A 24,399-nucleotide genomic window follows, 5' to 3' on the forward strand; every position below is an offset into this window, starting at 1 on the left:
GATTCACTTCCGCTTCCATGGTTCCATCCGCTGCCAGATCCACTTCCAGATATTTAAAACACTTTTCTTCCTCCAGTTTTTCTCCATTCCAACTTACCTCCCAATTGACTTGACCCTCAACCCTACTGTACCTAATACTCTTGCTCTTATTCACATTAACTCTTAACTTTCTTCTTTCACACACTTTACCAAACTCAGTCACCAGCTTCTGCAGTTTCTCACATGAACCAGCCACCAGCGCTGTATCATCAACGAACAACAACTGACTCACTTCCCAAGCTCTCTCATCCACAACAGACTGCATACTTGCCCCTCTTTCCAAAACTCTTGCATTCACCTCCCTAACAACCCCATCCATAAACAAATTAAACAACCATGGAGACATCACACACCCCTGCCGCAAACCTACATTGAGAACCAATCACTTTCCTCTCTTCCTACACGTACACAAGCCTTACATCCTCAATAAAAACTTTTCACTTCTAACAAATGTTTTGGAAGGAGGTAAATAAAGTGCGTAAGACAAGGGGAGCAAATGGGAACTTCAGTGAAGGGCGCAAATGGGGAGGTGATAACAAGTAGTGGTGATGTGAGAAGGAGATGGAGTGAGTATTTTGAAGGTTTGTTGAATGTGTTTGATGATAGAGTGGCAGATATAGGGTGTTTTGGTCGAGGTGGTGTGCAAAGTGAGAGGGTTAGGGAAAATGATTTGGTAAACAGAGAAGAGGTAGTAAAAGCTTTGCAGAAGATGAAAGCCGGCAAGGCTGTGGGTTTGGATGGTATTGCAGTGGAATTTATTAAAAAACGGGGTGACTGTATTGTTGACTGGTTGGTAAGGTTATTTAATGTATGTATGATTCATGGTGAGGTGCCTGAGGATTGGCGGAATGCTTGCATAGTGCCATTGTACAAAGGCAAAGGGGATAAGAGTGAGTGCTCAAATTACAGAGGTATAAGTTTGTTGAGTATTCCTGGCAAATTATATGGGAGGGTATTGATTGAGAGGGTGAAGGCATGTACAGAGCATCAGATTGGGGAAGAGCAGTGTGGTTTTGGAAGTGGTAGAGGATGTGTGGATCAGGTGTTTGCTTTGAAGGAAGTATGTGAGAAATACTTAGAAAAGCAAATGGATTTGTAGGTAGCATTTATGGATCTGGTGAAGGCATATGATAAGAGTTGATAGAGAAGCTCTGTGGATGGCATTAAGAATATATGGTGTGGGAGGCAAGTTTTTAGAAGCAGTGAAAAGTTTTTATCAAGGATGTAAGGCATGTGTACATGTAGGAAGAGAGGAAAGTGATTGGTTCTCAGTTAATGTAGCTTTGTGGCAGGGGTGTGTGATGTCTCCATGGTTGTTTAATTTGTTTATGGATGGGGTTGTTAGGGAGGTGGATGCAAGAGTTTTGAAAAGAGGGGCAAGTATGCAGTCTGTTGTGGATGAGAGAGCTTGGGAAGTGAGTCAGTTGTTGTTTGCTGATGATACAGCACTGGTGGCTGATTCATGTGAGAAACTGCAGAAGCTGGTGACTGAGTTTGGTAAAGTATGTGAAAGAAGAAAGTTCACAGTAAATGTGAATAAGAGCAAGGTTATTAGTTACAGTAGGGTTGAGGGTCAAGTCAATTGGGAGGTAAGTTTGAATGGAGAAAAACTCTTGGAAGTAAAGTGTTTTAGATATCTGGGAGTGGATCTGGCAGCGGATGGAACCATGGAAGCGGAAGTGAACCATAGGGTGGGGGAGGGGGCGAAAATCCTGGGAGCCTTGAAGAATGTTTGGAAGTCGAGAACATTATCTCAGAAAGCAAAAATGGGTATGTTTGAAGGAATAGTGGTTCCAACAATGTTTTATGGTTTTGAGGCGTGGGCTATGGATAGAGTTGTGCGCAGGAAGGTGGATGTGCTGGAAATGAGACGTTTGTGGACAATATGTGGTGTGAGGTGGTTTGATTGAGTAAGTAATGTAAGGGTAAGAGAGATGTGTGGAAATAAAAAGAGTGTGGTTGAGAGAGCAGAAGAGGGTGTTTTGAAATGGTTTGGGCACATGAAGAGAATGAGCGAGGAAAGATTTACCAGGAGGATATATGTGTCAGAGGTGGAGGGAATGAGGAGAAGTGGGAGACCAAATTGGAGGTGGAAAGATGGAGTGAAAAAGATTTTGAGTGATCTGGACCTGAACATGCAGGAGGGTGAAAGGCGTGCAAGGAATAGAGTGAAGTGGAACGATGTGGTATACCGGCGCCGACGTGCAGTCAATGGATTGAACCAGGGCATGTGAAGCGTCTGGGGTAAACCATGGAAAGTTCTGTGGGGCCTGCATGTGGAAAGGGAGCTGTGGTTTCGGTGCATTATTATGTGACAGCTTGAGACTGGGTGTGAACGAATGGGGCCTTTGTTGTCTTTTCCTAACACTACCTCGCACACATGAGGGGGGAGGGGGTTGTTATTCCATATGTGGCGGGGTGGTGATGGGAATGAATAAAGGCAGACAGTATGAATTATGTACATGTGTATATATATGTGTACATTGAGATGTATAGGTATGTATATTGGCATATGTGGACGTGTATATATATACATGTGTATGTGGGTGGGTTGGGCCATTCTTTCATCTGTTTCCTTGCGCTACCTCGCTGACGTGGGAGACAGCGACAAAGCAAAATAAAAAAAAATAAAAAATGAAATAAAAAATAAAAAATATACAACGAAGAGACGTAAGAGACGTAGCTGGGACGTCATTTTCTCCGTGGGCTCACAGGAGAATATATATATATATATATATATATATATATATATATATATATATATATATATATATATATATATGGGAGGGTATTGAGAGGGTGAAGGCATGTACAGAGCATCAGATTGGGGAAGAGCAGTGTGGTTTCAGAAGTGGTAGAGGATGTGTGGATCAGGTGTTTGCTTTGAAGAATGTATGTGAGAAATACTTAGAAAAGCAAATGGATTTGTATGTAGCATTTATGGATCTGGAGAAGGCATATGATAGAGTTGATAGAGATGCTCTGTCGAAGGTATTAAGAATATATGGTGTGGGAGGCAAGTTGTTAGAAGCAGTGAAAAGTTTTTATCGAGGATGTAAGGCATGTGTATGTATAGGAAGAGAGGAAAGTGATTGGTTCTCAGTGAATGTAGGTTTGCGGCAGGGGTGTGTGATGTCTCCATGGTTGTTTAATTTGTTTATGGATGGGGTTGTTAGGGAGGTGAATGCAAGAGTTTTGGAAAGAGGGGCAAGTATGAAGTCTGTTAGGGATGAGAGAGCTTGGGAAGTGAGTCAGTTGTTGTTCGCTGATGATACAGCGCTGGTGGCTGATTCATGTGAGAAACTGCAGAAGCTGGTGACTGAGTTTGGAAAAGTGTGTGGAAGAAGAAAGTTAAGAGTAAATGTGAATAAGAGCAAGGTTATTAGGTACAGTAGGGTTGAGGGTCAAGTCAATTGGGAGGTGAGTTTGAATGGAGAAAAACTGGAGGAAGTGAAGTGTTTTAGATATCTGGGAGTGGATCTGGCAGCGGATGGAACCATGGAAGCGGAAGTGGATCATAGGGTGGGGGAGGGGGCGAAAATTCTGGGAGCCTTGATGAATGTGTGGAAGTCGAGAACATTATCTCGGAAAGCAAAAATGGGCATGTTTGAAGGAATAGTGGTTCCAACAATGTTGTATGGTTGCAAGGCGTGGACTATGGATAGAGTTGTGCACAGGAGGATGGATGTGCTGGAAATGAGATGTTTGAGGACAATGTGTGGTGTGAGGTGGTTTGATTGAGTAAGTAACGTAAGGGTAAGAGAGATGTGTGGAAATAAAAGGAGCGTGGTTGAGAGAGCAGAAGAGGGTGTTTTGAAATGGTTTGGTCACATGGAGAGAATGAGTGAGGAAAGATTGACCAAGAGGATATACGTGTCGGAGGTGGAGGGAACGAGGAGAAGAGGGAGACCAAATTGGAGGTGGAAAGATGGAGTGAAAAAGATTTTGTGTGATCGGGGCCTGAACATGCAGGAGGGTGTAAGGAGGGCAAGGAACAGAGTGAATTGGAGCGATGTGGTATACCGGGGTTGACGTGCTGTCAGTGGATTGAATCAAGGCATGTGAAGCGTCTGGGGTAAACCATGGAAAGCTGTGTAGGTATGTATATTTGCGTGTGTGGACGTATGTATATACATGTGTATGGGGGTGGGTTGGGCCATTTTTTTCATCTGTTTCCTTGCGCTACCTCGCAAACGCGGGAGACAGTGACAAAAAAAAAAAAAAAAAATATATATATATGTTTCATATTTCATTTTATTCGTTATGCTTTGTTGCTGTCTCCCGCACTTGCGAGGTAACGCAAGGAAACAGACAAAAGAATGGCCCAACCCACCCAAACAAACATATATAAATACACGTCCACCCACGCACATGTACATACCTCTGCATTTCAACTTTTTTTTTTTTTGTCGGTCTCCCGCGTTTGCGAGGTAGCGCAAGGAAACAGACGAAAGAAATAGCCCAACCCACCCCCATACACCTGTATATACATACGTCCACACACGCAAAATATACATACCTACACAGCTTTCCATGGTTCACCCCAGACGCTTCACATGCCCCGATTTAATCCACTGACAGCACGTCAACCCCGGTATACCACATCGCTCCAATTCACTCTATTCCTTGCCATCCTTTCACCCTCCTGCATGTTCAGGCCCCGATCACACAAAATCTTTTTCACTCCATCTTTCCACCTCCAATTTGGTCTCCCTCTTCTCCTCGTTCCCTCCACCTCCAACACATATATCCTCTTGGTCAATCTTTCCTCACTCATTCTCTCCATGTGCCCAAACCATTTCAAAACACCCTCTTCTGCTCTCTCGACAACGCTCTTTTTATTTCCACACATCTCTCTTACCCTTACGTTACTCACTCGATCAAACCACCTCACACCACACATTGTCCTCAAACATCTCATTTCCAGCACATCCATCCTCCTGTGCACAACTCTATCCATAGCCCACGCCTTGCAACCATAAAACATTGTTGGAACCACTATTCCTTCAAACATACTCATTTTTGCTTTCCGAGATAATGTTCTCGACTTCCACACATTCTTCAAGGCTCCCAGAATTTTCGCCCCCTCCCCCACCCTATGATCCACTTCCTAATAACCTTGCTCTTATTCACATTTACTCTTAACTTTCTTCTTTCACACACTTTACCAAACTCCATCAACAGCTTCTGCAGTTTCTCACATGAATCAGCCACCAGCGCTGTATCATCAGCGAACAACAATTGACTCACTTCCCAAGCTCTCTCATCCCCAACAGACTTCATACTTGCCCCTCTTTCCAAAACTCTTGCATTCACCTCCCTAACAACCCCATCCATAAACAAATTAAACAACCATGGAGACATCACACACCCCTGCCGCAAACCTACATTCACTGAGAACCAATCACTTTCCTCTCTTCCTACACCTACACATGCCTTACGTCCTCGATAAAAACTTTTCACTGCTTCTAACAACTTGCCTCCCACACCATATATTCTTAATACCTTCGACAGAGCATCTCTATCAACTCTATCGTATGCCTTCTCCAGATCCATAAATGCTACATACAAATCCATTTGCTTTTCTAAGTATTTCTCACATACATTCTTCAAAGCAAACACCTGATCCACACATCCTCTACCACTTCTGAAACCACATTGCTCTTCCCCAATCTGATGCTCTGTACATGCTTTCACCCTCTCAATCAATACCCTCCCATATAATTTACCAGGAATACTCAACAAACTTATACCTCTGTAATTTGAGCACTCACTCTTATCCCCTTTGCCTTTGTACAATGGCACTATGCACGCATTCCGCCAATCCTCAGGCACCTCACCGTGAGTCATACATACATTAAATAACCTTACCAACCAGTCAACAATACAGTCACCCCTTTTTTAATAAATTCCACTGCAATACCATCCAAACCTGCTGCCTTGCCGGCTTTCATCTTCCGCAAAGCTTTTACTACCTCTTCTCTGTTTACCAAATCATTTTCCCTAACCCTCTCACTTTGCACACCACCTCGACCAAAACACCCTATATCTGCCACTCTCTCATCAAACACATTCAACAAACCTTCAAAATACTCACTCCATCTCCTTCTCACATCACCACTACTTGTTATCACCTCCCCATTTGCGCCCTTCACTGAAGTTCCCATTTGCTCCCTTGTCTTACGCACTTTATTTACCTCCTTCCAGAACATCTTTTTATTCTCCCTAAAATTTAATGATACTCTCTCACCCCAACTCTCATTTGCCCTTTTTTTCACCTCTTGCACCTTTCTCTTGACCTCCTGTCTCTTTCTTTTATACGTCTCCCACTCAACTGCATTTTTTTTCCTGCAAAAATCGTCCAAATGCTTCTCTCTTCTCTTTCACTAATACTCTTACTTCTTCATCCCACCACTCACTACCCTTTCTAATCAACCCACCTCCCACTCTTCTCATGCCACAAGCATCTTTTGCACAATCCATCACTGATTCCCTAAATACATCCCATTCCTCCCCCACTCCCCTTACTTCCATTGTTCTCACCTTTTTCCATTCTGTACTCAGTCTCTCCTGGTACTTCCTCACACAAGTCTCCTTCCCAAGCTCACTTACTCTCACCACCCTCTTCACCCCAACATTCACTCTTTTTTTCTGAAAACCCATACAAATCTTCACCTTAGCCTCCACAAGATAATGATCAGACATCCCTCCAGTTGCACCTCTCAGCACATTAACATCCAAAAGTCTCTCTTTCGCGCGCCTGTCAATTAACACGTAATCCAATAACGCTCTCTGGCCATCTCTCCTACTTACATAAGTATACTTATGTATATCTCGCTTTTTAAACCAGGTATTCCCAATCATCAGTCCTTTTTCAGCACATAAATCTACAAGCTCTTCACCATTTCCATTTACAACACTGAACACCCCATGTATACCAATTATTCCCTCAACTGCCACATTACTCACCTTTGCATTCAAATCACCCATCACTATAACCCGGTCTCGTGCATCAAAACCACTAACACACTCATTCAGCTCCTCCCAAAACACTTGCCTCTCATGATCTTTCTTCTCATGCCCAGGTGCATATGCACCAATAATCACCCATCTCTCTCCATCAACTTTCAGTTTTACCCATATTAATAGAGAATTTACTTTCTTACATTCTATCACGTATCAACTTATGTATGTATCAACTTATTCCCGCAAAGGTCCAGTCCTCTGTTCTTAACGCTACCTCGCTAATGCGGGAAATGGCGAATAGTTTGAAAAAAAAAAAAAAAATATATATATATATATATATATATATATATATATATATATATATATATATATATATAAATACACAGACATATACATATATACACATGTATATAATTCATAATTGCTGCCTTTATTCATACCCATCGACACCCTGCCACACATGAAATAACAGTCCTCTCCCCCAGCGTGCACACGACGAAGCGCTAGGAAAAGACAACAAAGGCCACACTTGTTCAAACTCAGTCTCTAACTGTCATGTATAAAGCACCGAAACCACAGCTCTCTTTCTACATGCAGGCCCCACAAAACTTTCCATGGTTTACCCCAGGCGCTTCACATGCCCTGATTCAATCCATTGACAGCACATCGACCCCCATATACCACATCATTCCAATTCACTCTATTCCTTGCTCGCCTTTCACCCTCCTGCATGTTCAGGCCCCGATCAAGCAAAATCTTTTTCACTCCATCTTTCCACCTCCTATTTGGTCTTCCGCTTCTCCTCGTTCCCTCCACCTCTGACACATATATCCTCTTTGTCAATCTTTCCAAACCATTTTAACACACTTTTCTGCTCTCTCAACTCTTTTTATTACCACACATCGCTCTTACCCTTTCATTACTTACTCGATCAAACCACTTCACACCACATATTGTCCTCAAACATTTCATTTCCAACACATCTATCCTCCTCCACACAACCCTATCTATAACCCATGCCTTGCAACCATATAACATTGTTGGAACCACTATTCCTTCAAATGTACCCATTTTAGCTCTCTAAGATAACGTTCTTGCCTTCCACACATTCTTCAACACTCCCAGAACCTTCACTCACTGTAACTCACTTCTACTTCCATGGTTCCATCTGCAGCTAAGTCCATTCAAAGACATCTAAAACACTTCACTTCCTCCAGTTTTTCTCCATTCAAATTTACCTCCCAATCAACTTGTCCCTCATCCCTACTGAACCTAATAACCTTGTTTTTATTCATGTTTACTCTCAACTTTCTTCTTTCACACACTGTACCAAACTCAGTCACCAACTATTGTAGTTTCTCACCCGAATCAGCCACCAGTGCTGTATCATCAGCGAACAACAATTGACTCACTTTCCAAGCCCTCTCACCCACAACAGACTGCATACTTGCCCTGCTCTCCAAAGCTCTTGCATTCACCTCCCTAACCATCCCATCCATAAGCAAATCAAACAACCATGCAGACATCATGCACCCCTGCCGTAAACCAACATTCACTGGGAACCAATCACTTTCCTCTCTTCTTACTCATACACATGCCTTACATCCTCAATAAAAACTTTTCACTGCTTCTAAAAACTTACCTTCCACATCATGTACTCTTAAAACTTTCCACAAAGCATCTCTATCCACCCTATCATATGCCTTCTCTGGATCCATAAATGCTACATACAAATCCATCTGTTTTTCTATGTATTTCTCACATACATTCTTCAAAGCAAACATTTGATCCACATATTCTGAACCACTTCTGAAACCAAAATGCTCTGCCCCAATATGATGCTCTGCACATGCCTTTATCCTCTCAATTAATACCCACCCATATCATTTCTCAGGAATACTCAATAAACTTACACCTCTGTAATCCAAACATTCACCTTTATCCCCTTTGCCTTTGTACAATGGCACTATGCATGCATTTTGCCAATCCTCAGGCACTTCACCATGAACACTATACATGCACTGAATATCCTTACAAACTAATCAACAACACAGTCACCCCCCGGTTTTTTTTTTTTTTTTATAAATTCCACTACAATACCATCCAAACCTTCTGCCTTGCCGGTTTTCATCTTCTGTTCACCATTCTCCCTGACCCCTCTCACTTCACACACCACCCCAACCAAAACACCCTATACCTGCCACTCTATCATCAAACATATTCAACTTCATCACACTTGTTATCATCTCCCCATTTACCCCCCCTTTACCGATGTTCCTATTTGTTCTCTTGTCTTATGCACTTTATTTACGAGGTTCATATAGCACCTAAAGGCCACAATTTTTGAAAAAGGTACATCAGAACCTGGAAATGATTTTGAGATGCTACACATTGGCCTTGAAGGCCATCTTTTAGAAAACTAAAGGCTATCCTAACCTTAGTGAGCTCATTTCAATCACTGCACTAATTCAAAACAGGCAACCTAGCAATTCTCCTCAAATCATAATAAACATGCCTCGAATCAAAGGCAATATCAAGGGCATCAACTGTAGCCATCTGTCAAAGTTCTGACTTACTGCATCTACAAGTACCACCCAGAGGCTCTATATTTTGGTGGAAAATATATCACATTCTGAGCAATATTTTAATTTAATGCATGTTGGCCAAGACAGCAGTTTTGAGGCCACTAAAGGTTAACAAAGCCCAACCTAACCTTACAGATTACACTTGTTCAGAGGATTCATCCCAAATTGGCAAACTTGCAGCCTTAGTTACAATGAAAGTACCTCAAGAACAATAGCAGTATTCAAGGGTACCAGAGGACAGCCTTATTGTCAAACAAAGGCAACTTTGCATAGTTCACACTTACTACAGCTTCATATAATACCTGAAGGGCCTAAATAATTGGCATAAGTAATTCAGAATATGGGTTACATTTAAAGCCTCCTCATGCTAGCCCTGAAGGCCAATTAGGGTCCACTAGACACTGCCTTAGTCTTAAAGGTTATACTTGATTCAAAGCATTCATTTAAGATAGGTGACCTAGAAGCTTCAAATTCTAATGAAAGCACTTCAGGATTAAAGGCAGGATCCAAGGGTACCAAATCCTGTTAGAAGGCCAAAAAAAGCCACCTTTCGAGGTTCAAATTTACTACAGGTTCATGTTAAACCTAGAGGCCTGAGATTTTGGTTGTAAGTAATTCAGAATCTGGGAGAGGGCTTAAGCTATCAAAGACAGGCCTTGAAAGACATTTCAAGGCCACCTCTTCTCTATAAATTACACTTAGTTCAATGCATTCACTTACAACAGGCAACCTACCAGCTTTACCTTATAAGGAAGATACCTCAGGATCCAAGGGTAACAAGGCTTGTCCTTAACCAACACGATAAGCAACCTATAAGTTTAAAATCATAAGGAAGATACCTCATGATCATGGAGTACTAGGGCCTGGCCATGAAGGCCAAAAAATTCCATCTTTCAAGGTTCTACACATTATAACTTTGCACAGCATCTAGAAGCCCTAATGTTCAGAACAGGTACACTCAACAAATAAAATTATCTTCTCACTCAATCTGCATCTCATCTTGACAGAACCTTTTCAATAAACTCAGACTTGGACACGATATCTAAGTGAGGTACATGAAATCTGATTAAGTACAGTGCCACCAAGACCCAGTTTCTGCCCATCTCTCAATTGAAAATTCCTCAATTTTCCTATTACCTTCCATCTACCCTCTCACACCTTGACTAAATGAACAGATTTAGTATTACCATACCATCCACACCATGGAAATGGCTAAGCCTGAGGCATCCTTCAAAGAAACTGGGAGTCCTGCTTAAATATCATAATTTCTTTTCCTTCAGAACAGTTGGTCCATTTTATAAAAGTTACTTATCTGTGCTTGTAGGGAGTACTGCTCTTACATCTGGGATGGTTCTTGCTCTGCATCCCTACTTGACAAAGTTGAGTCTCAACTTATCAACTTTAGCCAACTTCTTGACGCACTTGACCTACGCTGCAATGTTGGTTGACTTTCCCTCTTCTAAAGGTATTGCTTTGGTTTTTGCCCTCAAGAGCTGGCTACCTGTGTACCTTCACAACTAGCTACATCAGGAAATGCTTGGCAAAATGCTGTGTCACATGATAACTATGTGGCTCTTAGCAACTGAAGGATAGGCCATTTTGAAAATTGCTTCTTTTGCTAATCCTGTAAGTGTTGAAACTTTCTACACCCTCATGTCTTCCCCAATAACTATGACCCGGTACCTTTTAAAAGACAGGTCTTTCAATTCTCCAAAATTCTTATTTTTCCTTCTTCCACCTTTGGTTAATCTCTATATATTTAAATTAAGGCCTGGCCTTGATTTAAATGTTTGTTCATGAGAGAGAGAGAGAGAGAGAGAGAGAGAGAGAGAGAGAGAGAGAGAGAGAGAGAGAGAGAGAGAGTTTAGGAAAAAAATTGTTGGTTTCCAGAAGTGTTTCCCTCACTTTTATCCCATATCTTCCCAGTTCATAGGCTGCATTATCAAGCCATTACTGGATCATAAAATATAATGCTCCAATTCATGTTCCTCTGATCTAAATCACTTATATGCACTGTTCTATGCTATTTCACTGGCACCCCTAAACTGGTACTTGAACAAATCTTTTATTTGATTTGCTATCAATATTTACATAATAATCTATTCTACCAGCTAATGTAAACAAAACTCAAGCAATCTAGATGGCATACAACATATTCTTGTACCCTGTGACAAATTTTTGGGCTCTCCTGTGCCAGGAAAAAAAAAAAGAAACAAACTTCTTGAGACCAGTTACAAGTAAGCAAAAATACTTACCTCCAAGCCATTCCTAGAGCCTGTGCTGATGCAAGGCCCAAAAAATCAGTTTCTGAGGCCAGCAGCCAACTTCTCATTCTTCCAGCTCCTAGAATATCTGGGTTTGAGGTGTCATTAAATGGGTAGTGCCATCATTTTCTAATCATTACTCACACCACATGATTTCTTCACACTCTAAAGTGAATATTAACAACACTGTTACACATCTTCCTCATTTGATGAATTTCGTTCCCAATACGATTCCATATTCATTTCATCTTTCAATACTTACACTTTCGTGTTACATGACCAATGCAAGGTTTATCACTGCTACCATCTGATACTATGTTTTCATCATCGCCCACCTTTGCCATCTCTGCTAAAGTAATAACAAGCAGCATGCTGGGCCATCATGTTACCATTATCAGCAGGTAATCCGAGACAACAGTTTTAAACTGATTCAGATTGCATCGAGCATCATCACTAATGGCAGATCTTGATAGACTGGTGTGAACTCTGTTCATCATGTCTAAGACTAAATATGGAGACTGGGAAGGATGTTCTGTTAGACAGTGGTTTATCAAAATGAGATGTCATCCTGGAAAGCAGCTGGTGTCATGGGGGAGCTCAGCCCAAGGTGTAGGCCTACCTGCCCGTCACAAACAGTAGTGGCAGTCACTAACCCCGTCACCACCTCTCTACTACTGACAATACACTTTACGGCCACGGCTCACATAACTTCCCCCACGTGCGGCTGTCACGTTAGCTACCCTGGGAAGGTGCCTCCAATCATATTTACTGTAGTCACAGTAATATCTAATTTGGCCTCAAAGGGTCGAAGAATTTCAGCAAAAATTATGTACCGCGCGGACTAAAAGTAAAGGCTGCAGGCAATACTGTATCTCTTACACATACAAACACATGAGGCTCGGTAACTAGCCATAGTGCGCTCCGCCTGTAAAGCTAGTGGTTCTACAGCTGACGACACAACACTTCAACGAGTCTACCCCCGTGTCCCCGCACCACTTACGACTGCGGCCACGACTTGGTCCACAAACACAAACAGTCAAGGATAAAACGTTTCTAAAGAAAGGAAAACAGATAAACCCTAACATGGTAACACAGCCATTCATCCGGTAATGTACAAGTGTGTAGGTGATCATGGGAGGACACGGGTGGAAGACAGTGAAGGAGGTGGGCGGCAGAAGGAGGCGGGGGTGGCAAAGCTTCGGGACGAGGTAACAACACTGGTAACCATGGCAACACGCCCGCCACCAACATCACTCGACTCGCCCTGAGACACCAGGCGTAATTATTGCTACTGCGCCCTAACCCTCTCACCTTTCTCATTTACCCCCCACCCCCACCCTCATCAGCTCACCACTATACCCTAATCTCATCGCCTCACCTCCCCATACTAACTTTTTATCAAACAGTATTATCTCATCCTCCATCTGTAACTTGTTTATCACTTTTACTCAACTGTTCCAACATTCTAAAACTCATTCTCATTACTTTACCTATTTTCAAGCTTTAAACGAATCAAATCACTACTAAGTCTCATAATTTCTCTAGTCTACCTTAATTTGCGCACTCTCTCTTACCCACTTCCTTTTCTATATAAACAACATTCCACTCTATTTCCCCACTCCCTACCAGCTCCCCCAGTTTATCTTATCTCACCCACTACTTACACTATTTCATGTAATCCTTACCTTAACAACTTCCCTATTCACCTCACACATCCCTCTCCTTTATCCCGTGATCTCCCTTCCCCATCCCCCTATTAATCCTCTATTAATGGGCCTTTACGGAAGAAGGGCAAGGGATAAGCGCAAAGTGCTTACCTCTGTCATCTGACATAAAAGGGAGAGGGAAGGCTGGCATGATGGGATGCTACAGAGGAAGGATCCTTGAAAGGAAAGAGCTCAAAGTGGCACCACAAAGAAGCTAGAGAAAAAAAAGCACCAAGAAAATGCTATAATGACATTTATGATGCAAATGACAACTGCAATAATAAGGAGGGGGTGAATGGAGGGAGTGAGAGAGATGACTAAAGTGAATATCAAAGCATATTTAAAGCTTTAAATAGGAAGACTATGTACACCAAAACCACATCAAGTTGACCATAGGAATGGCAAGAAACATCCACAATCCAACTAAGAAACTACACATTTACAGCTCACAACCGACCCAAACTGCACACTAAAGGGACTTGCAGCTTACAATAAAGAAGCATAAAGTATGCAATAATGGACCCTCAACCTGGGCCCAAACAATAAATTCCCAAGTAGCCACTACTAGTCACAGGTGAAATAAGCTACAGTTAGGAACACTACCTTACCAGTGAAAGAGATCCACCATGTATTGAATGTGACCAAGCTATAAAGCTGAGGGAAACTAACATCATTTCAAACTTGCCACAACACACCAGTGTACCAAATAATCTAAAAATATTCAATTATAATACCCAAACTATGCAATTATGGGGATCAAACTATCACTACAACAAAGTTTTATATTTTTTTTATTATACTTTGTCGCTGTCTCCCGCGTTTGCGAGGTAGCGCAAGGAAACAGACGAAAGAAATGGCCCAACCCCCCCCCCATACACATGTATATACATACATCCACACACGCAAATATACATACCTACACAGCTTTCCATGGTTTACCCCAGACGCTTCACATGCCCTGCTTCAATCCACTGACAGCACGTCAACCCCGGTATACCACATCGCTCCAATTCACTCTATTCCTTGCCCTCCTTTCACCCTCCTGCATGTTCAGGCCCCAATCACACAAAATCTTTTTCACTCCATCTTTCCACCTCCAATTTGGTCTCCCTCTTCTCCTTGTTCCCTCCACCTCCGGCACATATATCCTCTTGGTCAATCTTTCCTCACTCATCCTCTCCATGTGTCCAAACCACTTCAAAACACCCTCTTCTGCTCTCTCAACCACACTCTTTTTATTTCCACACATCTCTCTTACCCTTACATTACTCACTCGATCAAACCACCTCACACCACACACTGTCCTCAAACATCTCATTTCCAGCACATCCATCCTCCTGCGCACAACTCTATCCATAGCCCACGCCTCGCAACAATACAACATTGTTGGAACCACCATTCCTTCAAACATACCCATTTTTGCTTTCCGAGATAATGTTCTCGACTTCCACACATTCTTCAAGGCCCCCAGGATTTTCGCCCCCTCCCCCACCCTATGATCCACTTCCGTTCCATGGTTCCATCCGCTGCCAGATCCACTCCCAGATATCTAAAACACTTCACTTCCTCCAGTTTTTCTCCATTCAAACTCACCTCCCAATTGACTTGACCCTCAACCCTACTGTACCTAATAACCTTGCTCTTATTCACATTTACTCTTAACTTTCTTCTTCCACACACTTTTCCAAACTCAGTCACCAGCTTCTGCAGTTTCTCACATGAATCAGCCACCAGCGCTGTATCATCAGCGAACAACAACTGACTCACTTCCCAAGCTCTCTCATCCCCAACAGACTTCATACTTGCCCCTCTTTCCAAAACTCTTGCATTTACCTCCCTAACAACCCCATCCATAAACAAATTAAACAACCATGGAGACATCACACACCCCTGCCGCAAACCTACATTCACTGAGAACCAATCACTTTCCTCTCTTCCTACACGTACACATGCACACAAAGTAAATACCAAAAAAAAGGTAAACAACTGCAATAGCAAACTAAATTATGGATTAATGGGTACTAAGCTACATGCTAAAAGAAAAGTGATCGATGCAAAATAGGAGCAAACTTTGCACTATTGAAAACAAACCTATACACTAACAAGCAAGGACCACACAACACTTTATAATACAAAATTAAGTTTATATGCGGAGCAAGCTATGTAATGAAGGACTTCAGACTTATAAGGAGCAAACTAAGTACAAAAGGACATCAGACTATGGGGTAATGAGAACTATGCTAATTATTCAAGGATCCAAACTGAGCTCCCGAGGGACATACTGTGCACTTCAGTTTGCAATTTCGTTCTCAGTTGTGCATACTTTTGTCTCCATTAGTTCATAGTTTGGTCTTCAGTAGCACAAAGTTTGGTCTCCTCTACTCCATAGTCTGATTTTCATTAGTACAGAGTCTGGTCTCCTTTCGTTCACAGTTTGGTCTTTAGTAGTACAGTTTTATCTTCTCCGGTTCATAGTTTGATCCTTAACAGTACAGTCTGGTGTCTTTAGTTCATAGCAAATTTGGCCCTCATTAGTGCAAAGTTCGGTCTGCTTTAGTACATAGTATGATCCTCAGTAGCCCAAACTTTGGTCTCTTTTGGTTCATGATTTTATCTTCAGTAGTACAATGTTTGGTCTCTTTTTAAAAATAATTTTGTGTTTGGAAGTGCACAGTTTGATCCCCTTCAGTTCTTAGTTTGGTCCTCAGTGTTGCAGAGTTTGGTTCCTTTAGTCCCTAGTTTGGTTTTCAGTAGCACTGGGTTCAATGTTCTTTAGTGGATAGTGTGATCATCAAGTAGCACTTAGTTTGGTCTCCTTTAGGAAACCAAAGTTAGCACTAGTGAGGACCAAACCATAAACTAGAGAGGCCATTTCTAAACTAATGATGACAAGTATGAACTACAGGAGACAAAACTGTGCTACTAAGGACCAAGCTATGCACTAAAAGGACAAAAACATGAGCTAATGAAGACCAAATAATACAATTAAGTGACCAAACTAAAATATGACTGAAGACCAAACTATGCACTGAGGGGGTCAAACTTGGCACAAAAGGGAGCTAAATCATGACTTGGGGAGAACTAAACTAAACACTACAATAGGTCTAAACAACATTCATGGAACCTATCTATGACTTCCTGAAAAGTGAACTATGCATTGATGAGACCATACCATCTGGGGTGGTTCTAGTTCTGCACCCATACTTGACAGAGTTGAGTCAAAGCAGTCTAACTTACAAACTGTCCCATGTTAACTTCCAAAGTTCACCAATTTACCATACACCAAAATGTTGATTTACTTTCCCTCCTCTAGAGGTATTACTTTGGTTTTTGCTCCCAAGAGCTGGCTGCTTGTATGCCCCAACCAATACCTAGACCACACAATACTTGGCAAGCTGCTGAGTCACATGATTACTATGTAGCCATCAGCAACTCAAGGGTGGGCCGTTTTGATAACTGCTTCTTTCCCTACTCATTGAAGCTTTGGAACTCCCTAACTTCCCATGTCCTAGTAATTATGATCTGGCAGATGTCAAACACAGGTTTTTCATTTCCTCCAATTTTGTAAAATACTCTCCCTGGTCTTTTCTTTTTCCCTTTCATTTTTTTTTTTTTTTTTTGCTTTGTCGCTGTTTCCCGCGTTTGCAAGGTAGCGCAAGCAAAAAGACGAAAGAAATGGCCCAACCCACCCCCATACACATGTATATACATACGTCCACACACGCAAATATACATACCTACACAGCTTTCCATGGTTTACCCCAGTCGCTTCACATGCCCTGATTCAATCCACTGACAGCACGTCAACCCCGGTATACCACATCGATCCAATGCACTCTATTCCTTGCCCGCCTTTCACCCTCCTCCATGTTCAGGCCCCAATCACACAAAATCTTTTTCACTCCATCTTTCCACCTCCAATTTGGTCTCCCACTTCTCCTCGTTCCCTCCACCTCTGACACACATATCCTCTTGGTCAATCTTTCCTCACTCATTCTCTCCATGTGCCCAAACCATTTAAAAACACCCTCTTCTGCTCTCTCAACCACGCTCTTTTTATTTCCACACATCTCTCTTACCCTTACGTTACTTACTCGATCAAACCACCTCACACCACACATTGTCCTCAAACATCTCATTTCCAGCACATCCATCCTCCTGCGCACAACTCTATCCATAGCCCACGCCTCGCAACCATACAACATTGTTGGAACCACTATTCCTTCAAACATACCCATTTTTGCTTTCCGAGATAATGTTCTCGACTTCCACACATTCTTCAAGGCTCCCAGGATTTTCGCCCCCTCCCCCACCCTATGATCCACTTCCGCTTCCATGGTTCCATCCGCTGCCAGATCCACTCCCAGATATCTAAAACACTTTACTTCCTCCAGTTTTTCTCCATTCAAACTTACCTCCCAATTGACTTGACCCTCAACCCTACTGTACCTAATAACCTTGCTCTTATTCACATTTACTCTTAACTTTCTTCTTTCACAACTTTACTAAACTCTGTCACCAGCTTCTGCAGTTTCTCACATGAATCAGCCACCAGCACTGTATCATCAGCGAACAACAACAGACTCACTTCCCAAGCTCTCTCATCCACAACAGACTTCATACTTGCCCCTCTTTCCAAAACTCTTGCATTCACCTCCCTAACAACCCCATCCATAAACAAATTAAACAACCATGGAGACATCACACACCCCTCCTGCAAACCTACATTCACTGAGAACCAATCACTTTCCTCTCTTCCTACACGTACACATGCCTTACATCCTCGATAAAAACTTTTCACTGCTTCTAACAACTTGCCTCCCACACCATATATTCTTAATACCTTCCACAGAGCATCTCTATCAACTCTATCATATGCCTTCTCCAGATCCATAAATGCTACATACAAATCCATTTGCTTTTCTAAGTATTTCTCACATACATTCTTCAAAGCAAACACCTGATCCACACATCCTCTACCACTTCTGAAACCACACTGCTCTTCCCCAATCTGATGCTCTGTACATGCCTTCACCCTCTCAATCAATACCCTCCCATATAATTTACCAGGAATACTCAACAAATTTATACCTCTGTAATTTGAGCACTCACTCTTATCCCCTTTGCCTTTGTACAATGGCACTATGTACGCATTCCGCCAATCCTCAGGCACCTCACCATGAGTCATACATGCATACATTAAATAACCCTTTCATACCTCTCTCTATATGTCAATTAAGGCCCAGCTTTGATGTGGACTTTTGTCTGAGGCTGGACTCGTCACCACAAACATATATTGGAGGAAGTGAAGTGTTTTAGATATATCTGGGAGTGGCCTTAGCAGCAAATGGAACCATGGAAGTGGAAGTGAGTCACAGGGTAGGGGAGGGGGAGAAGGTTCTGGGAGCAATAAAGAATGTGTGGAAGGAGAGAACGTTATTCTTGGATCAAAAATGAGTATGTTTGAAGGAATAATAGTTCTTACAATGTTATATGGGTGTGAGGCATGGGCTATAGATAGGGTTGTACAGAGGAAGGTGGATGTGATGGAAATGAAGTCTAAGGACAAAATGTGGGTGTAAGGTGGTTTAATTGAATAAGTAATGAAAGGGTAAGAGAGATGAGAGGAAATAAAGAGTGTGATTGAGAGAGCAGAAGAGGGTGTATTGAAATGGTTTGGACATAAGAGAAAACGAGTGAGGAAAGATTGACCAAGGGGATATATGTGTCAAACGTGTAGGGAACAATGAGAAGTGGGAGACCAAACTGAAGGGGGAAGGATGGAGTGAAAAAGATTTTGAGTGATCAGGGACTGAAAATACAGGAGGGTGAGAGCCATGCAAGGAATAAAAGTAAATTGAAATGATGTGGTATACTGGGGTTGACACACTGTCAATGGAGTGAACCAGGAGATATGAAGCGTCTGGGGTAATCAATAGAAAGGTCTGCAGGACCTAGGTGTGGATAGGGAGCTGTGATTTTGGTGCATTACACATGACAGCGAGAGAATGAGTGTGAATGAATGTGGCCTTATTTGTCTGCTTTCCTGGCATTACCTCACTGAAGTTGGGGGAGCAACTGCTGTTTCCTGTGGGGCAGGGTAGTAACAGGAATGGATAAAAGCAAGCAAGTGTAAATATGTATATGTGTATATATGTATATCTCTGTGTATATGTCTGTATGTTATGTATATGTATGCATATGGGCATACATGGGTGTTTATGTATATATACGTGTTGCTACCTCACTCACGTGAGAAATAGCGATTAAATTTTAGGGAGAATAAAAAGATGTTTTGGAAGGAGGTAAATAAAGTGCGTAAGACAAGTGAACAAATGGGAACTTCAGTGAAGGGGACTAATGAGGAGGTGATAACAAGTAGTGGTGATGTGAGAAGGAGACGGAGTGAGTATTTTGAAGGTTTGTTGAATGTCTTTGATGATAGAGTGGCAGATATAGGGTGTTTTGGTCGAGGTGGTGTGCAAAGTGAGAGGGTTAGGGAAAATGATTTGGTAAACAGAGAAGAGGTAGTAAAAGCTTTGCGGAAGATGAAAGCCGGCAAGGCTGCAGGTTTGGATGGTATTGCAGTGGAATTTATTAAAAAAGGGGGTGACTGTATTGTTGACTGGTTGGTAAGGTTATTTAATGTATGTATGATTCATGGTGAGGTAACTGAGGATTGGCGGAATGCTTGCATAGTGCCATTGTACAAAGGCAAAGGGGATAAGAGTGAATGCTCAAATTACAGAGGTATAAGTTTGTTGAGTATTGATGGGGAAATTATATGGGAGGGTATTGATTAAGAGGGTGAAGGCATGTACAGAGCATCAGATTGGGGAAGAGCAGTGTGGTTTCAGAAGTGGTAGAGGATGTGTGGATCAGGTGTTTGCTTTGAAGAATGTATGTGAGAAATACTTAGAAAAGCAAATGGATTTGTATGTAGCATTTATGGATCTGGAGAAGGCATATGATAGAGTTGATAGAGATGCTCTGTGGAAGGTATTAAGGATATATGGTGTGGGAGGCAAGTTGTTAGAAGCAGTGAAAAGTTTTTATCGAGGATGTAAGGCATATGTACGTGTGGGAAGAGAGGAAAGTGATTGGTTCTCAGTGAATGTAGGTTTGCGGCAGGGGTGTTTGATGTCTCCATGGTTGTTTAATTTGTTTATGGATGGGGTTGTTAGGGAGGTGAATGCAAGAGTTTTGGAAAGAGGGGCAAGTATGCAGTCTGTTGTAGATGAGAGAGCTTGGGAAGTGAGTCAGTTGTTGTTCGCTGATGATACAGCGCTGGTGGCTGATTCATGTGAGAAACTGCAGAAGCTGGTGACTGAGTTTGGTAAAGTGTGTGAAAGAAGAAAGTTGAGAGTAAATGTGAATAAGAGTAAGGTTATTAGGTACAGTAGGGTTGAGGGTCAAGTCAATTGGGAGGTCAGTTTGAATGGAGAAAAACTGGAGGAAGTGAAGTGTTTGAGATATCTGGGAGTGGATTTGGCAGCAGATGGAACCATGGAAGCGGAAGTGAGTCATAGGGTGGGGGAGGGGGCGAAAATTCTGGGAGCCTTGAAGAATGTGTGGAAGTCAAGAACATTATCTCAGAAAGCAAAAATGGGTATGTTTGAAGGAATAGTGGTTCCAACAATGTTGTATGGTTGTGAGGCGTGGGCTATGGATATAGTTGTGCGCAGGTGGGTGGATGTGCTGGAAATGAGATATTTGAGAACAATATGTGGTGTGAGGTGGTTTGATCGAGTAAGTAATGTAAGGGTAAGAGAGATGTGTGGAAATAAAAAGAGCGTGGTTGAGAGAGCAGAAGAGGGTGTTTTGAAATGGTCTGGGCACATGGAGAGAATGAGTGAGGAAAGATTGACCAAGAGGATATATATCGGAAGTGGAGGGAACAAGGAGAAGTGGGAGACCAAATTGGAGGTGGAAAGATGGAGTGAAAAAGATTTTGAGTGATCGGGGCCTGAACATGCAGGAGGGTGAAAGGCGGGCAAGGAATAGTGAATTGGATCGATGTGGTGTACCGGGGTAGACGTGCTGTCAATGGATTGAATCAGGGCATGTGAAGCGTCTGGGGTAAACCATGGAAAGTTCTGTGGGGCCTGGATGTGGAAAGGGAGCTGTGGTTTTGGGCATTATTACATGACAGCTAGAGACTGAGTGTGAACGAATGGGGCCTTTGTTGTCTTTTCCTAATGCTACCTCGCACACATGAGGGGGAGGGGGATGTTATTCCATGTGTGGCGAGGTGGCAATGGGAATGAATAAAGGCAGTGTGAATTGTGTGTATGTGTGTGTGTGTATATATATATATATATATATATATATATATATATATATATATATATATATATATATATATATCTGGAGACGGCATATGATAGAGTTGATAGAGATGCTCTGTGGAAGGTATTAAGAATATATGGTGTGGGAGGCAAGTTGTTAGAAGCAGTGAAAAGTTTTTATCGAGGATGTAAGGCATGTGTACGTGTAGGAAGAGAGGAAAGTGATTGGTTCTCAGTGAATGTAGGTTTGCGGCAGGGGTGTGTGATGTCTCCATGGTTGTTTAATTTGTTTATGGATGGGGTTGTTAGGGAGGTAAATGCAAGAGTCTTGGAAAGAGGGGCAAGTATGAAGTCTGTTGGGGATGAGAGAGCTTGGGAAGTGAGTCAGTTGTTGTTCGCTGATGATACAGCGCTGGTGGCGGATTCATGTGAGAAACTGCAGAAGCTGGTGACGGAGTTTGGTAAAGTGTGTGGAAGAAGAAAGTTAAGAGTAAATGTGAATAAGAGCAAGGTTATTAGGTACAGTAGGGTTGAGGGTCAAGTCAATTGGGAGGTGAGTTTGAATGGTGAAAAACTGGAGGAAGTGAAGTGTTTTAGATATCTGGGAGTGGATCTGTCAGCAGATGGAACCATGGAAGCGGAAGTGGATCATAGGGTGGGGGAGGGGGCGAAAATTTTGGGAGCCTTGAAAAATGTGTGGAAGTCGAGAACATTATCCCGGAAAGCAAAAATGGGTATGTTTGAAGGAATAGTAGTTCCAACAATGTTGTATGGTTGCGAGGCGTGGGCTATGGATAGAGTTGTGCGCAGGAGGATGGATGTGCTGGAAATGAGATGTTTGAGGACAATGTGTGGTGTGAGGTGGTTTGATCGAGTAAGTAACGTAAGGGTTAGAGAGATGTGTGGAAATAAAAAGAGCGTGGTTGAGAGAGCAGAAGAGGGTGTTTTGAAATGGTTTGGGCACATGGAGAGAATGAGTGAGGAAAGATTGACCAAGAGGATATATGTGTCGGAGGTGGAGGGAACGAGGAGAAGAGGGAGACCAAATTGGAGGTGGAAAGATGGAGTGAAAAGGATTTTGTGTGATCGGGGCCTGAACATGCAGGAGGGTGAAAGGAGGGCAAGGAATAGAGTGAATTGGAGCGATGTGGTATACAGGGGTTGACGTGCTGTCAGTGGATTGAATCAAGGCATGTGAAGCGTCCGGGGTAAACCATGGAAAGCTGTGTAGGTATGTACATTTCCGTGTGTGGACGTGTGTATGTACATGTGTATGGGGGGGGTTGGGCCATTTCTTTCGTCTGTTTCCTTGCGCTACCTCGCAAACACGGGAGACAGCGACAAAGTCTAAAAAAAAAAAAAAAAAAAAAAAAAAAAAAAAAAATATATATATATATATATATATATATATATATATATATATATATATATATATATATATATATATATATATATGTGTGTGTGTGTCTGTGTGTGTATATATATATGTGTACATTGAGATGTATGGGTATGTATATTTGCGTGTGTGAAGGTGTATGTATATATATGTGTATGGGGGTGGGTTGGGTCATTTCTTTCGTCTGTTTCCTTGCGCTACCTCGCAAATGCCGGAGACAGCGACAAAGCAAAATAAATAAAAATAATAGCTGCCTTCATCCATTTCCGTTGCCATCCAGCCACACATATAACACTGTTGGAACCACTAATCCTTGAAACATACCCATTTTTGCTCTCCAAGATATACATACAGGTACACCACCAAATTTCCGGCAACTGATGGTTCAGCACCTCATTCCACCTGGATAAAACTATGTGAGGGAACTTGAAATTACCACGGCCACCAGGCTAGTATACTGGACAGCCATAGATGGCGTTGTGTGTAGAGTGCGCTTATTTACATTCTTTAGACTGCACTTGTTGGTGGTGATACCACAATTCTGTGAGATTCTTAGCTTATTTTGCTTAAATTTAACCCTAGCTATGGCCTCTAAGACATATGAGAGTGTTAGTCGTGGTGTCAAACGTAAACACCAGTCCATATCAATCAAAGATAAAGTAGAACTGTTGAAAAAAATGGACCGTGATATTTTGGTGCATAGGCCGTGTGACATCAACGGTACTGGTTCAACAACTGTTTATGATATAAAGAAGCAAAGGGAGAAAACATTAAAATTCTATGTAGACAGCGATTCCAAGAAGCAAATGACAATAGAGTGAACTTGTCAGGTAGCATGATAATGGACCAGGATAAGTTGTTCCATAGAGAACTTAAATTACAACATAAGAATGACTATAGTGAAGGACGGCTTCAAAGATTCAAGAAGCGTCATGAAATTTCCATAAAATAAAAAGTGTGCAGAGAAAAGTGGTCTGCAAACCACGAAAGAGCTGCCAAATATGTGGCTGAATTTGTGAAACTCGCGAATGAGCACCTCAGTCCTGAGCAGGTATATAAGTACTGGTATTTCATTTAATTATTTAATTTACATTTAATATTTGTTTAATCTAAATTTCTAGCAGTCCATGGTGTAATTTAGACACATGGGAGATA

The 24,399-nt window shown here is 42.0% G+C and overlaps 1 protein-coding gene across 1 annotated transcript in view; it reads right to left on the minus strand.

The window, feature by feature from the left end:
- Window positions 1–13,165, minus strand: part of LOC139749422 (BTB/POZ domain-containing protein 7) — a 409,317-nt gene extending 396,152 nt beyond the window's left edge. The window contains exon 1 of the mRNA XM_071663268.1: window positions 11,846–13,165. The gene's annotated coding sequence lies outside the window, so the exon portion shown is untranslated. The remainder of the gene's footprint in view (window positions 1–11,845) is intronic.
- Window positions 13,166–24,399: the final 11,234 nt, after the last annotated feature.

The sequence above is a fragment of the Panulirus ornatus genome, chromosome 7 (genome assembly GCF_036320965.1).
Source record: "Panulirus ornatus isolate Po-2019 chromosome 7, ASM3632096v1, whole genome shotgun sequence".
Taxonomy (NCBI): Eukaryota; Metazoa; Arthropoda; class Malacostraca; order Decapoda; family Palinuridae; genus Panulirus; species Panulirus ornatus.